At 42.9% G+C, this 15,041-nt stretch overlaps 1 long non-coding RNA gene across 1 annotated transcript in view; it reads left to right on the top strand.

Annotated features, from left to right (window-relative positions):
• Nucleotides 1-3,240: 3,240 nt before the first annotated feature.
• Nucleotides 3,241-15,041, top strand: part of LOC129530073 (uncharacterized) — a 199,087-nt gene continuing 187,286 nt past the window's right edge. Inside the window, exons 1-2 of the long non-coding RNA XR_008675604.1 lie at nt 3,241-3,299; nt 4,196-4,450. This is a non-coding gene — a long non-coding RNA (uncharacterized lncRNA). The remainder of the gene's footprint in view (nt 3,300-4,195; nt 4,451-15,041) is intronic.

Genomic DNA, 15,041 nt, shown 5'->3' with positions numbered 1-15,041 from the left:
TCACTGCACTCCAGCCTGGGCAACAGAGTGAGACTCCGTCTCAAACAAACAAAAAAACAAAACCAACCAACCAACCAACCAACAAAACCATTCAAGTGCTGTGATTACAGGCCCAGAAGTGATGTTTCCTTCTTTTTTTTTTTTTGAGATGGAGTCTCGCTGTGTTACCCAGGCTGGAGTGTAGTGGCATGATCTCAGCTTGCTGCAACCTCCGCCTACCGGGTTCAAGCAATTCTCCTACCTCGGTCTCCCGAGTAGCTGGGATTACAGGCACACACCACCATGCCTGGCTAATTTTTTGTATTTTTTTAGTAGAGATGGGGTTTCACTGTGCTGGCCAGGCTGGTCTCGAACTCCTGACCTCGTGATCCGCCCGCCTCGGCCTCCCAAAGTGCTGGGATTACAGGCATGAGCCACCGTGCCCGGCTTAGAAATGATGTTTCAATACGTTTTTGGGAGGCCCCAGGCATTTTTGGTTTCACAAATGGGCACAAATAGGTTTCACAAATGGGCAAATTAAGAACCACCACTGATGGTAGTTAAAAGCACAGGTTGTGGAGTCAGGTATTTTTAAATTCAAATAGGAGCTCTGCCATGTATTGGCCTTGTGGCCTTGGTAAGTTTATTCAACCTCTCTGAGCCTCAGTGTGTTTATCTGCACATGGAAGACAGTAATAGTTTCCCTATGTTGTGAAACTGAAATGATAGGGTAAATGTTAAGCCTCACTTTGAATGTGGGCCAGACTTAGGTACTCACTTCTGATGAATATGGCAGAAGTAATGCTTTGTTGCTTCTGAGGCTGCGTCATAAAAAGATACTTTCTGTCTGTCTTGTGCTTAGATTACTCATTCTGGGGGAAGACTATCTGCCCAATTTTTAAATTGAGACAAAATTCACAAAACATGATTTTTTCATTTTTAAGAATAAAATATAAAGTGGTTGTTAGCATCATCACAATGCTGTGCTTTGTGCTCACCACTATTTGATTCCAGAACACTTATATATACACCCCTAAAAGAAGCCTCATACCTATTAATCACTCTCAATTTCCCCCTTCCTCCTATCCAACAAGCAACATCCCCCCATACAACAGCTAATTTACTTTTTCTCTCTCTAGATTTGCTTATTCTGGACATTTTATTTAAATGGAATCATTTGTGTCTTCTTTTACTTAAGCATAATGTTTTCAAGATTCATCCAAGTTGTATCATGTTAGTACTTCATTCCTTTTTTATTGTGGTAAAATATACATAATGTAAAATTTACCATTTTAACCATTTTTAAGTATTTTTACCATTTTTGCAGTTCAGTGACATGAAGTACGTTCACACTGTTGTGCACTCATCACCACATCCTCCGGAATTTTTTCATCTTCCGAAACTCAAATTGTAACCAATTAGCAATAAATCTCTGTCTCCCTTTCCCCCTATGCACTGGAAACCAATATTCTACTTTCTGTCTCTATGAATTTGAATACTTCTAGACACCCCATATAAGTAAGATCATACAATATTTGTCCTTTTGTGCCTGGCTTCTTTTACTTAATGTTTTCAAAGTTTATCCATGTTGTAGTGTGTATTGGTACTTCTTTGCCTTTTATGGCTTAATAATATTCCATTGTTGATATACCAATTTTGTTTATCCATTGATAAATTGATGGATATTTGTGTTGCTTACACTTTTAGGCTATTTTGAACTATGATGCTGTGAACATTCTCATACAAGTTTTTGTGTTAACATATATTTTTAGTTCTGTTGGGTATATACCTAGAGTGGAATTGTTGGACCATATGGTAACTCTATGTTTAACTTTTTGAAGACCTGCCAAAGCGTTTTCCACAGCAGCTGCACCATTTTTCATTCACACTAGCAATGTTTGAGGGTTCCAATTTCTCTACAGCCTCTTCAACACTTGTTATTGCCCATTTTTTTTTTTTTTTTTTTTTTGGTTATAGTCATCCTAATGGTTTGAGATTGTATCTCATTGCAGTTTTGATTTGCATTTCTCAAATGACTAATGATGTTGAGCATCTTTTTATGTGTTCTTTGGCCATTTGTATATCATCTTTGGAGAAATGTCCACTTAAATCTTTTGCCTATGTAATAATTGGGTTATTTTCCTTTTGTCGTTGAGTTATACAAATTCTTTTTATATTCTGGATACTAAACCCTTATCAGATGTATGATTTACAAATATTTTCTCCTATTCTGTGGATTGTCTTTTAACTTTCTTGCTAGGGTCTTTGATGTAAAAAAGTTTAATTTTGTTGAAGTACAAGTTGTCTCTGTTTTTTGGTTGCTTGTATGTTTGGTGCCATTTTTAAGAAGCCATTGCTTAATCTAAGGTCATGAAGATAAAAACCTCTCTTCTTCTTCTAAGAGTTTTATAGTTATCGTTTTTATATTTAGGTATTTGGTCCATTTGAGTTAATTTTGTGTAACATGTGAGGTAGGGATCAGGAATAGTTTTTGAGCACTTACTATGTGCCAGACACTGTCACTGGGAGGCAGCAGTAACAAAATAGACATGTTCCTGCTATTATCAAGCTAAAATTCCACTGATGCTCACAAATATTAGTCAATGGTCACGTAAATGTTCATATGTAAACTTGATTTCACCACACACTGTTTCTGATCTACAGCGGGGACCCGGAAAGTAGCAGGTTTGTGGGAGAAGGGCATACCCTTGCATGGTTCGCAAAGTTGCAATATAGCCTTAGGGCTTGGTGATATGGAGGAAATCCTTGTCTGACACAGTAAATGGGGATATTTGCAGGTTCCTTGAGGGACCTCAGAGTACATGACCCTGCCACATCCAGTGTCTTTCCTCTGGCCACTTAGGCTTCCCCTCAGTCCCTAGGCCTTTTGTAGCCCATCCCTGTGTTGGGGTCCTTCCACCCCAGTGGGTGGCCCACTTAGCTATTTTTCCTTTTAAGGTAATCTCAGGCCACTCTCTTTTGTGGGATCCTGTGGGGAAAAGAAAGAGAGATCAGACTGTTACTGTGTCTATGTAGAAAGAAGTAGACGTAAGAGACTCCATTTTGTTCTGTGCTAAGAAAAATTCTTCTGCCTTGAGATGCTGTTAATCTGTAACCCTACCCCCAACCCTGTGCTCACAGAAACTTGTGCTGTGTCAACTCAGGGTTAAATGGATTTAGGGCTATGCAGGATGTGCTTTGTTAAACAAATGCTTGAAGGCAGCATGCTTGTTAAAAGTCACCACCACTCCCTACTCTCAAGTACCCAGGGACACAAAACACTGCGGAAGGCTGCAGGGACCTCTACCTAGGAAAACCAGGTATTGTCCAAGGTTTCTCCCCATGTGATAGTCTGAAATATGGCCTTGTGGGAAGGGAAAGACCTGACTGTCCCCCAGCCCGACACCCGTAAAGGGTCTGTGCTGAGGAGGATTAGCAAAAGGGGAAGGCCTCTTTGCCGTTGAGATAAGAGGAAGGCATCTGTCTCCTGCTCGTCCCTGGGCAATGGAATGCCTCGGTGTAAAACCCCATTGTATACTCCATCTACTGTGATGGGAGAAAACAGCCTTAGGGCTGGAGGTGAGACATGCTGGAGGCAATACTGCTCTTTAAGGCATTGAAATGTTTATGTATATGCACATCAAAAGCACAGCACTTTTTTCTTTAACCTTGTTTATGATGCAGAGACATTTGTTCACATGTTTTCCTGCTGACCCTCTCCCCACTATTACTCTATTGTCCTGCCACATCCCCCTCTCTGAAATGGTAGAGATAATGATCAATAAATACTGAGGGAACTCAGAGACTGGTGCCGGCGTGGGTCCTCTGTATGCTGAGTGCCGGTCCCCTGGGCTCACTTTTCTTTCTCTATAGTTTGTCTCTGTGTCTCTTTCTTTTCTCAGTCTCTCATCCCACCCGACGAGAAACACGCACAGGTGTGGAGGGGCAGGCCACCCCTTCAGGATCCATATTTGTTCCTTGGAAACACAGATTTTTCTGCATTTGCTGGTAGTTCAGGTTGTGTCCAAGCATCCCATTTTTATTGTTCCTTCTGCCAGGAACTGCTCTAGCCCCAGCCTCTAGACTTTACTTGTATGAGTCAAATACTATTTCCTGCAATCCTTAACCTGCAGGAGATAAAAGCCAAGCTTTCTGAAGTTTTTTGTCATTTGCTTGAGGTAATGGGGAAGCAATATTTGTTCCTCTTTCATTCTAGAAGAAGTCATCCACCAGGTTGTGAGGACATACAAACAGCCTTTGGAGAGGCCCACGTGGGAAGAAACAGATCTCTCATTAACTACCAGCACCACCTTGCCAGCCTTGTGACTGTATCGCCTTGAAAGTAGACCTTCCACCTGCAGTCAATTTTGATGTTGCAGCCCCAGCTGACATCTTGACTACAGCCTCACGAGATGCACTGGGCCAGAACCTCCCAGCTCCGCCATTCCAGAATTCGTGATCCACACAAACCGTGAGTTTGAGAAATGTTTGTTATTGTTTAATTTTGCAGTTTTGGGGAAATATAATTAATATGCATACATTTTGCTATTTTAAAGTGTATAGTTCAGTGATTTTTAGTTTATTCATTATTATTCGACAATTACCACGATCTCATTCCAGAACATTTCCATTAACCCAAAATGATACCCCATACCTCTTAGCAGTTACTGTCGGTTCTCCCTACTTCGTGTTACCTGACAACCATTAATCTACTATCTGACTCTATGGATTTGCCTATTGTGGATATTTCTTATAGATGGAATCATGCTGCTGTGAACATTTGAGAGTAAGTTTCCATGTTCAATTCTATTCCAGTCGTAGGTAAATACACAATAGAATTGAACATAGGTTCACATGGAAACTTACTCTCAGATGTTCGTAGCAGCATTATTTATATGCAGATCCCCCATATATGTGACTGTCTTTAGGTCTCTCTGGATTCAAATCCACCTGGTTATTCTCAGAGAGTTTTCATACTGGACTATCTCCAGTGTGATATCGTCCACACACTTTTGAGCCTGGGTGTTTAGTCTTGTGGGTTTTCTCAGGGAGCCTGTTTTGTAAACTTAAATACTCACTTAGAAACGTCTTGGTATTTGTTGGATATTGATTTCACTACAGCTTCATGAATCTAGGCAATGTGACTGATCAGTACAGGTAGCGCTTCATTTTGGTGATCACCAGTTTCTTGTGTTATATTCATTTTGCTATTCATATAGCAACATGTCCGTCCTCTAGGCTCTATGCGTGGCATGGACTGGCTCCATGCCAGTCCAGAAAGCCTGAGCCCAAGTTTGTGTTTTAGGCAGTAGAAGCACCTTGAGTGGTTTGTTTTTATGTAGGCCCCCGGCCTGAGCTGATGAGCTTTCAGAGGGACTGGGTGGTCACTGGTCCAGAGCTTTTGACTCCATGGGATTTTAACTCCTTCCTCCGGGAGGCTGCTAAGGCCATAATGTTCTATTGGAAAAATACAGGCGAGACCCTGTAGGCTGAAATGGGATGCTCTCATTTGAGCATCATAGCTGTGAAGTGAGACATTATCATCTCCTGTCTCAGATGTTATCTGTTCACATTTGTCCGGGCTTTTCTAGGAATGGTTTCTTCTTTGAGATACATTTTTGATATTGCCATCCCACAATTGTTGGAGGGAAGGTAGACCCTTTTCTAAACGGTGGACTTTCTTCCAGAACACGTCTTCATCAGCAGTTTGTTGAGAAGCCTTTGATGGTAATAAAGAGATGGTAATAAAGAGGTGGTAATAAAGAGAAGGAAACTGCCTTGGGGATCGGTTTTTCCCATGTCTAGGAGGAAATCTCTGGAAGGTCCCATAGACATCTGTTGACTTTTAAATAACCAACCATCCTGTTGTCACTTCTAACCAGTTAGAAGCCCAATGTACTATATCAATCGAAACCCTATGCTCCTAAAGACTGAGGCGTTTCTGCCTACTCTATTTTTATTTATTTATATTTAGTAATTTTTTTATTTTTATTTTTATTTTTTTGTAGAGGCAAGGTGTCACTATGTTGCTCAGGCTGGTCTTGAACTTTTGGCCTCAAGCTATCCTCTCACCTTGGCTTCCCAAAGTGCTGGGATTATAGGAGTGAGCCACTGCACCCAGCCCATTTCCATGAACTCTTAACTGGAGCATTCATGGATTTTGTCATCCTGTCAGTGATGTGTATATATATGTAATAGGATGGATATAGTAACTCTTTTTTTTTTTTTTTTTTTTTTGAGACGGAGTCTCGCTCTGTCGCCCAGGCTGGAGTGCAGTGGCACGATCTTGGCTCACTGCAAGCTCCGCCTCCTGGGTTCAAGCCATTCTCCTGCCTCAGCCTCCTGAGTAGCTGGGACTACAGGCGCCCGCCACCAAGCCCGGCTTATTTTTGTATTTTTAGTAGAGACGGGGTTTTGCCGTAGTCTCGATCTCCTGACCTCGTGATCTGTCTGCCTCGGCCTCCCAAAGTGCTGGGATTACAGGCGTGAGGATATAGTAACTCTTTTTGCCTTTCCTGTCTTCATCTCCTCTCCCCTTGACCACCACTCTTTTTTTTTTTTTTTTTTGAGACAGGGTCTCGATCTGTCACCCAGACTGGAGTGCAGTGGCACAATCGTTGTTCACTGCAATCTCCACCTCCCAGGCTCAGGTGATCCTCCTGCCTCAGCCTCCCAAGTAGTTGGGACTACAGATGTGTGCCACTACACCTGGCTAATTTTTGTATTTTTAGTAGAGATGGGGTTTTACCATGTTGTCCAGGCTGGTCTTAAACTCCTGACCTCAAGTGATTCACCCGCCTTGGCCTCCCAAAGTACTGGGATTACAGGCGTGAGCCACTGCAGCCGGCTGTAAAAGTGTGTTTTTAGAGTTTTTAGTGGAATAATAATTTGGGCCTTGTCCTTGGCCTTGCATGTCTCTGTGCATGAGATGACATATCTGGTCTGGAATGTGTGGCTGAAAAAGTTGGCCCTTTTATTAGACAAGACAGCACACTAGTTAGGTTGGTTTCTAAGACACATCTTCTCACCTAAGTGGTAGGCAAGAGGGGCAATAAAGTTCCTCCACTAGGAGATTGTAAATTCCATGTTAGGATGGATAAGGCACCAGGGATCCATGGCACTGGACTTACTGTGGTCAAGCCATTGAATGAGATGAGATTCTTATGACTGTGTAACACAGATAGGGTGGATTAGGAGAGCTCAAGGCTCCCTGGAATCCTTGTCTACACGATGGGTGAGTGGGGAGTGTAGGGGTCCTCCCACTGTCCAACAGTGGGCCAAGGTAGGGGTAAATGGGCCTGCTGTGTGTGGGCCAAGTTAGGGGGAAGATAAGATAGTTTCTTTGGGGTCCAATAGTGTATGTCACCTGTTGCAAAAGTTTGGAAGGTTAGGCAGCAAGAGGTAAGATTGAAATCATCTGTTTAATTGGTGCCTAATTATTGTTAAAGGTACATTTTTTGTAACCCCAGAGGATGGCTGAAAGCAAGTACAAACTCGTGCTTACTGGTGCCAGTTGTTCCCGTGGTGTGTCTCGCACCTCCTTATTTTCTGGGCTTCCAGCCAAGGAGAGTAGATGGTCTCCTGGAAGCTGGTATTGTAGTGTCTGTGTAAAAATTATTTATAGTCTTTGTTTCTGTAAAAATTGTCTGAATGCAGCTGGTAGAACTTGTAGCGAAAAGATAAAAAAGTTAAAAGTGATCTTATCATTGAGAGGCCTGTGAGCTGATTCATTGTATGCACTGTTTACTAATGTGTAATTAATTTTGAAATGTGTTATATGTTGAATTGTGAATGCTCAAATCTTATCGGTGAAAAATTATTCTTTTTTTTTTTTTTTTTTTTTTGAGATGGAGTATTGCTCTGTCACCCAGGCTGGAGTGCGGTGACGTGATCTTGGCTCGCTGCAACCTCTACCTCCTGGGTTCAAGCAACTCTCCTGCCTCAGCCTCCCGAGTAGCTGGGAATATAGGCATGCACCACCATGCCCAGCTAATTTTTGTATTTTTAGTAGAGACAGGATTTCACCATGTTGGCCAGACTGTTCTCAAACTCTTGACCTTGTGATCCACCCACCTCGTCCTTCCAAAGTGGTGGGATTACAGGTGTGAGCCACCGTGCCCGGCCTGAAAAATTCCTCTTATGCCTAATGCTTTCACTGTGTTATAATCTCTCAACTGGCAAATTGAAGGTGTCAACCCTATGGCCTCAGATGCACACCAGCAAGGGAAACTTAAGATCCCCAACAAAATCCGGGGCTTACCTGCCAGTTATGATACTTGAAATAATGTAAGTGGTTTCCCTCACTGAATCCCATTTGTAGTCAAAGAACAACTATTGTCTTTCACCAAATAAAGTATTCTGTGTTCCTGAGAGAACAGTTATAGCTACAAAATGGCTGCAAAAGTTGGCCTGTTTATTTTAAAGTAAAAGAGGGAAAACTACATGGGGCTCTGCCACACCTGGTTTTTCACAGATTGATTCCATCATATTTTTAATTCCCTTTTCCCGGAGGCTGATAAGGTCATAGTGCCCTTTTGGAAAAAATACAAGTGAGATCCCACAGGTTGATTGGACAAGTATGGAACAGGACTTGAGGAGCAATAGCAGACCTCATTGATAAAGTGGTGACAGGGACAGTCTATTATACAGAAATGTACTGAGGTCCACTCCTACAGTCAGTAGGAAAGAAGTGATATTGAGGATGGGCAAATGCCCAGTGAGGCAATATGTGTTTGGCTCCTTGGTTAGCAGATGAGGGAGTCCTGTCAGTTGTGCTGGAGGACAAGGGGTGAAGATCACCCCATCATCTATGATCCACCCTATGTTCCAAGCCAGTCTGGCCATGACCACATTGCTAATCACAGGAGGAGGACTGAGAGGCTTATCCTCCCTTGCTGAGATATGTACTCTTCAGACTGACATTTATCACATTTAGTACATTTTATACCACCTTTCTACCTAGATCTTTCTCCTGTTTTTTTTTTTTTTTTTTTTTGAGACAGAGTTTTGCTCTTGTTGCCCAGGCTGGAGTGCAATGGCCCGATCTTGGCTCACTGCACCCTCCACCTCCTAGGTTCAAGCAATTCTCCTGCCTCAGCCTCCCGAGTAGCTGGTATTACAGGCGTGAGCTACCACGCCCAGCTAATTTTTGTATTTTTAGTAGAGCTGATGTTTCACCATGTTGAAACAGGCTGGTCTCGAACTCCTGACCTCAGGTGATCCACCCACTTTGGCCTCCCAAAGTGCTGGGATTACAAGCAAGAGCCACCGCACCTGGCCCAGATCTTTCTCCTTTTAAGAACATACAAGTCTAGGGTAGAGGATGTGGCCCTTCCTTCTCTAAATGGAACTGGAGGCTTTATGCACCAATCAAGGTATGTTGGGAACTTGATGTAGTCAAGGGTTGAGGACTTAAAGTAGTCAAGCCTTTTCAGTCCTTATGGGCATGGGGACACAAGTCACTTTGGCTCTAAGAAGTCCCAAAGGGCACGGTCAAAAATTTATTTTGGATGTGGGAATAACTGTCAGATTGGACTATGGACTGATGTGAGTTTACGGGTGGGCCTTTTTGGGCCAATACATAGGCAATATATTACAATTGATACTGCTGAGTGTTTTGTGGAAAGAGTTGTGTTAAGTATACGTAATTCTTCTCTTGATTGTAAGGGCTATTTCCAGTGGGGGAAATGCCATGATAGAGTAGTGGTAGTGGGTCGAATAGGTAACCCAGAGCCTGCCAGCCTTCTCCAACCCAGCCGTGGGGCATAAGTAAAGCAGTATAGGGTTCCATGTTGGGGGCTGGTGAAAGGAGTTCCTTTAGTTGATCAAAAAAGCCTGTAGTACTTGATGCTTCCCTGTACCATATCACAAGCTCAATATGGCAACAGTCCTCATTTTTGCTCCACTTGCAGATATCAAAGTGATCACAGAGCTCATTGTTGAGAAAGAATGGCCTGGTTTGTGGTGGTGGACATGCTAATGCTTTCCTCAGTACCCCTGCATTATTTTTTCAGAGGCTTTTTGGCTTCATAGATTATATGTTCACCTGCTGCCTCATAATAACCAAAACATTGTGATTTCTCATCAGTGGATAGGATGAAACCTACAAAAGGCGGAAATCTAACCGGAGGTGTCCTGGTGTCTTTAAATGATGACATTATTCTGATTGTAAGGGCTATGGACACAGTATTGTCTGTGTTTAATAGTCCAATATCTGAGTGACCAGCACTGGCAGATTAATCCTGACAAGAATCAACAGCCAGTCATTTAGATATAGTTCTGGTGAACCATGTGGGTTGGTGCCCAGAGTATAATCTTTGAGCCTGTTCAGGAAAAACTGATGGTCTTAAAACTGCCCTAAAACCAAATTTGGCACAGAACATTATAAGCTTGTTTAGTATTGGATATATTTCATGCACATAACATAGAGATTCTGTCAGCTCATTACATAAGATTGCTTGAAAGGCATTCAACTTGACCAACAGCCTGCCTTAGAAACTCTCCAACAAGTTGTCTAGATCACCTTGCCACTGAGGCAAGTCACCCAGAGGCATTTTGAAAGAAAGTGTCAGTAACTGCTATTAATGCAGACAAAAACTTACAGCAAAAGACATGGCTCTTTCGTTAAAGGTAATAGCACATTTTGGGATTCATTTGCGGTCCTTGTCTGAAACTATCACTTGATATATGTCACTTTAGAGGCTTTTGATGGCTTGTTAGTTGGTGTTGGTGGACATCAACAGAGTAACAAGACAAGAGCAGGTCTTGATACACCCTGAATTCTTTATTATGGGATGAATCCCAAATGAGAATGCTATTAAAGTGAGTTTTGGCTAAGAAACATTCATTTTAAAGGGAAAAGGGTATTTCCAGAGAAGAAGTACATCAGGTAGTAAAGGTATCTTGGAGGTGTAGGAAAAAGTGTCCAGTCACCCTCTAGCTGTGGCTGTGTCAGATGCAGGGACTGTGCCACCTTGATGTTCCTGGTGGCTTTGGTGCATCCAGGTTCCTGAGTGTTCCTGAGTCTTGTTCATGGATACATCCACTAAGTTGAAGGCAGATGGGGTGTAGTAGGCTGCAGAAATTGTACAATCTGTACAAAACCTGCTTGCTTCTGTGCATGAAAAGGAAATTCTGATGTATTGGTTTAGATATAGGCTGCAGTGCTTGCCTTAGAAATGGCCCCCCAATTCACCTTGTTATATTTTGAATCACTCCTGGGAAGGTGCCCATGGGCTGACAGTGTGGACTAATGCCTGGCAGGGGGCCGACTATATGATCAAGTCTCAGCCTCAGAGGTGGCAGCTGTAATCATGTAATTGCATAAAATACATACTTCCTATTTATGCCCCATGTAAATCCTTGTGGATAAAATCCATTTGGGGATGAAAATTAGTGGAATTAATAAGCTCATCAGACATGTCCTGCCCATGTTGAGATAATGGCTACCTTGATAGACTATGTAACAAGGCATGGTAGTCCATCTGCAATTCAGGATCTGGCCCCAAATTAAGACTTACTGTTTCCAGCATATGAGACCAAGGGAGTCTGGCAAATGTGTCCAGGGTGCCAGCTGTCTAGTCGAGTAGAAAGATCTCTGGATCCCACATGCAGATAGTTCAGACCTGGCGCTGTACCCTTTCTCAAGGTTACCACTGTTCATGGGCTGCAGTAGATCCCTTTTCTGTGTATGGCCTTGTCAATCCTGTGCACACAGCAGATGTGGAATTCTTTGAAATAACTGTTAGTTGGACTGGTTTAATATTTGGATTCACCAACCACATGCAGTTACACATTGGTGCAACCTTTACAGCAAACAGTACTCCCTGCAATGAACTATTTAATTCACATACTATCCCCAGACAGCAGGTGCCATTGAAAAATGACTCAAATTCTCAAAGAAAATGGGTCATTACACATTACATACATATATCAAAATATCGCATGTACCCTCAAACTATGTACAACTGTTATTTATTGATAAAAAATAAAACAACAACAAAAAACCTTAGCAGAGGGGACGGTTCCAAGATGGCTGAATAGAAACAGCTCCAGTCTACAGCTCCCAGCGTGAGTGATGCAGAAGATGGGTGATTTCTGCATTTCCAACTGAGGTACTGGGTTCATCTCACTGGAGCTCATTGGACAGTGGGGGCAGGAAAGTGGGTGCAGCCCACCAAGTGTCAGCCGAAGCTGGGCAAGGCGGGAAGCGCAAGGGGTCAGGGAATTCCCTTTCCTAGCCAAGGGAAGCCGTGACAGATGGCACCTGGAAAATTGGGACACTCCCACCCTAATACTGCACTTTTCCAACAGTCTTAGCAAGCAGCACACCAGGAGATTATATCCCACACATGGCTCTTAGGGTCCCATGCCCACGGAGCCTCGCTCATTGCTAGCACAGCAGTCTGAGATTGAACTGCAAGGCGGCAGCGAGGCTGGGGGAAGGGCGTCCACCATTGCTGAAGCTTGAGTAGGTAAACAAAGCAGCCAGGAAGCTTGAACTGGGTGGAGCCCACTGCAGCCCAAGGAGGCCTGCCTGCCTCTGTAGACTCCACCTCTGGGGCCAGGGCATAGCCAAACAAAAGGCAGCAGAAATCTCTGCAAACATAAATGTCCCTGTCTGACCACTTTGAAGACAGTAGTGGTTCTCCTAGCACGGAGTTTGAGATCTGAGAATGGACAGACTGCCTCCTCAAGTGGGTCCCTGACCTCCGAGTAGCCTAACTGGGAGGCACCCCCCAGTAGGGGCAGACTGACACCTCACATGGCCGGGAACCCCTCTGAGACAAAGCTTCCAGAGGAACGATCAGGCAGAAACATTTGCTGTTCAGCAATATTCGCTGTTCTGCAGCCTCTGCTGCTGATACCCAGGCAAACAGGGTCTGGAGCGGACCTCCAGCAAACTCCAACAGACCTGCAGCTGAGGGTCCTGACTGTTAGAAGGAAAACTAACAAACAGAAGGGACATCCACACCAAAACCCCATCTGTACGTCACCATCATCGAAGACCAAAGGTAGATAAAACCACAAAGATGGGGAAAAAACAGAACAGAAAAGCCGAAAGTTCTAAAAATCAGAGCACTTCTCCCCCTCCAAAGGAATGCACCTCCTCGCCAGCAACGGAACAAAGCTAGACAGAGAATGACTTTGACGAGTTGAGAGAAGAAGGCTTCAGACGATCAAACTTCTCCGAGCTAAAGGAGAAAGTTCGAACCCAACGCAAAGAAGTTAAAAACCTTGAAAAAAGATTAGACGAATGGCTAACTAGAATAACCAGTGCAGAGAAGACCTTAAATGACCTGATTGAGCTGAGAACCATGGCACGAGAACTACATGATGAATGCACAAGCTTCAGTAGCCGATTTGATCAACTGGAAGAAAGGGTATCAGTGATGGAAGATCAAATGAATGAAATGAAGCGAGAACAGAAGTTTAGAGAAAAAAGAGTAAAAAGAAACGAACAAAGCCTCCAAGAAATATGGGACTATGTGAAAAGACCAAATCTACGTCTGATTGGTGTACCTGAGAGTGACGGGGAGAATGGAACCAAGTTGGAAAACACTCTGCAGGATATTATCCAGGAGAACTTCCCCAACCTAGCAAGGCAGGCCAACATTTAAATTCAGGAAATACAGAGAATGCCACAAAGACACTCCTTGAGAAGAGCAACTCCAAGACACTTAATTGTTAGATTCACCAAAGTTGAAACGAGGGAAAAAATGTTAAGGGCAGCCAGAGAGAAAGGTCGGGTTACCCACAAAGGGAAACCCATCAGACTAACAGCAGATCTCTCAGCAGAAACTCTACAAGCCAGAAGAGAGTGGGGGCCAACATTCAACATTCTTAAAGAAAAGAATTTTCAACCCAGAATTTCATCTCCAGCCAAACTAAGCTTCATAAGTGAAGGAGAAATAAAATCCTTTACAGACAAGCAAATGATGAGAGATTTTGTCAGCACCAGGCCTGCCCTACAAGAGCTCCTGAAGGAAGCACTAACATTGGAAAGGAACAACTGGTACCAGCCACTGTAAAAACATGCCAAATTGTAAAGACCTTCCATGCTAGGAAGAAACTACATCAACTAACGAGCAAAATAACCAGCTAACATCATAATGACAGGATCAAATTCACACATAACAATATTAACCTTAAATGTAAATGGGCTAAATGCTCCAATTAAAAGACACAGACTGGCAAATTGGACAAAGAGTCAAGACCCATCAGTGTGCTGTATTCAGGAAACCCATCTCATGTGCAGAGACACACATAGGCTCAAAATAAAGGGATGGAGGAAGATCTACCAAGCAAATGGAAAACAAAAAAAGGCAGGGGTTGCAATCCTAGTCTCTGATAAAACAGACTTTAAACCAACAAAGATCAAAAGAGACAAAGAAGGCCATTACATAATGGTAAAGGGATCAATTCAACAAGAAGAGCAAACTATCTTAAATATATATGCACCCAATACAGGAGCACCCAGATTCATAAAGCAAGTCCTTAGAGACCTACAAAGAGACTTAGACTCCCACACAATAATAATGGGAGACTTTAACACCCCACTGTCAACATTAGACAGATCAATGAGACAGAAAGTTAACAAGGATATCCAGGAATTGAACTCAGCTCTGCACCAAGTGGACCTAATAGACATCTACAGAACTCTCCATCCCAAATCAACAGAATATACATTCTTCTCAGCACCACATCGTACTTATTCCAAAATTGACCAGATAGTTGAAAGTAAAGTACTCCTCAGCAAATGTAAAAGAACAGAAATTATAACAAACTGTCTCTCAGACCACAGTGCAATCAAACCAGAACTCAGGATTAAGAAACTCCCTCAAAACCGCTCAACTACATGGAAACTGAACAACCTGCTCCTGAATGACTACTTGGTACATAACGAAGTGAAGGCAGAAATAAAGATGTTCTTTGAAACCAATGAGAACAAAGACACAACATACCAGAATCTCTGGGACACATTTAAAGCAGTGTGTAGAGGGAAATTTATAGCACTAAATGCCCACAAGAGAAAGCAGGAAAGATCTAAAATTGACACCCTA

The sequence above is a fragment of the Gorilla gorilla genome, chromosome X, assembly GCF_029281585.2.
Source record: "Gorilla gorilla gorilla isolate KB3781 chromosome X, NHGRI_mGorGor1-v2.1_pri, whole genome shotgun sequence".
In the NCBI taxonomy this organism is placed as follows: domain Eukaryota; kingdom Metazoa; phylum Chordata; class Mammalia; order Primates; family Hominidae; genus Gorilla; species Gorilla gorilla.
Note: the sequence above shows the minus strand (reverse complement) of the source record. Positions and strands in the feature narration are given on the sequence as shown.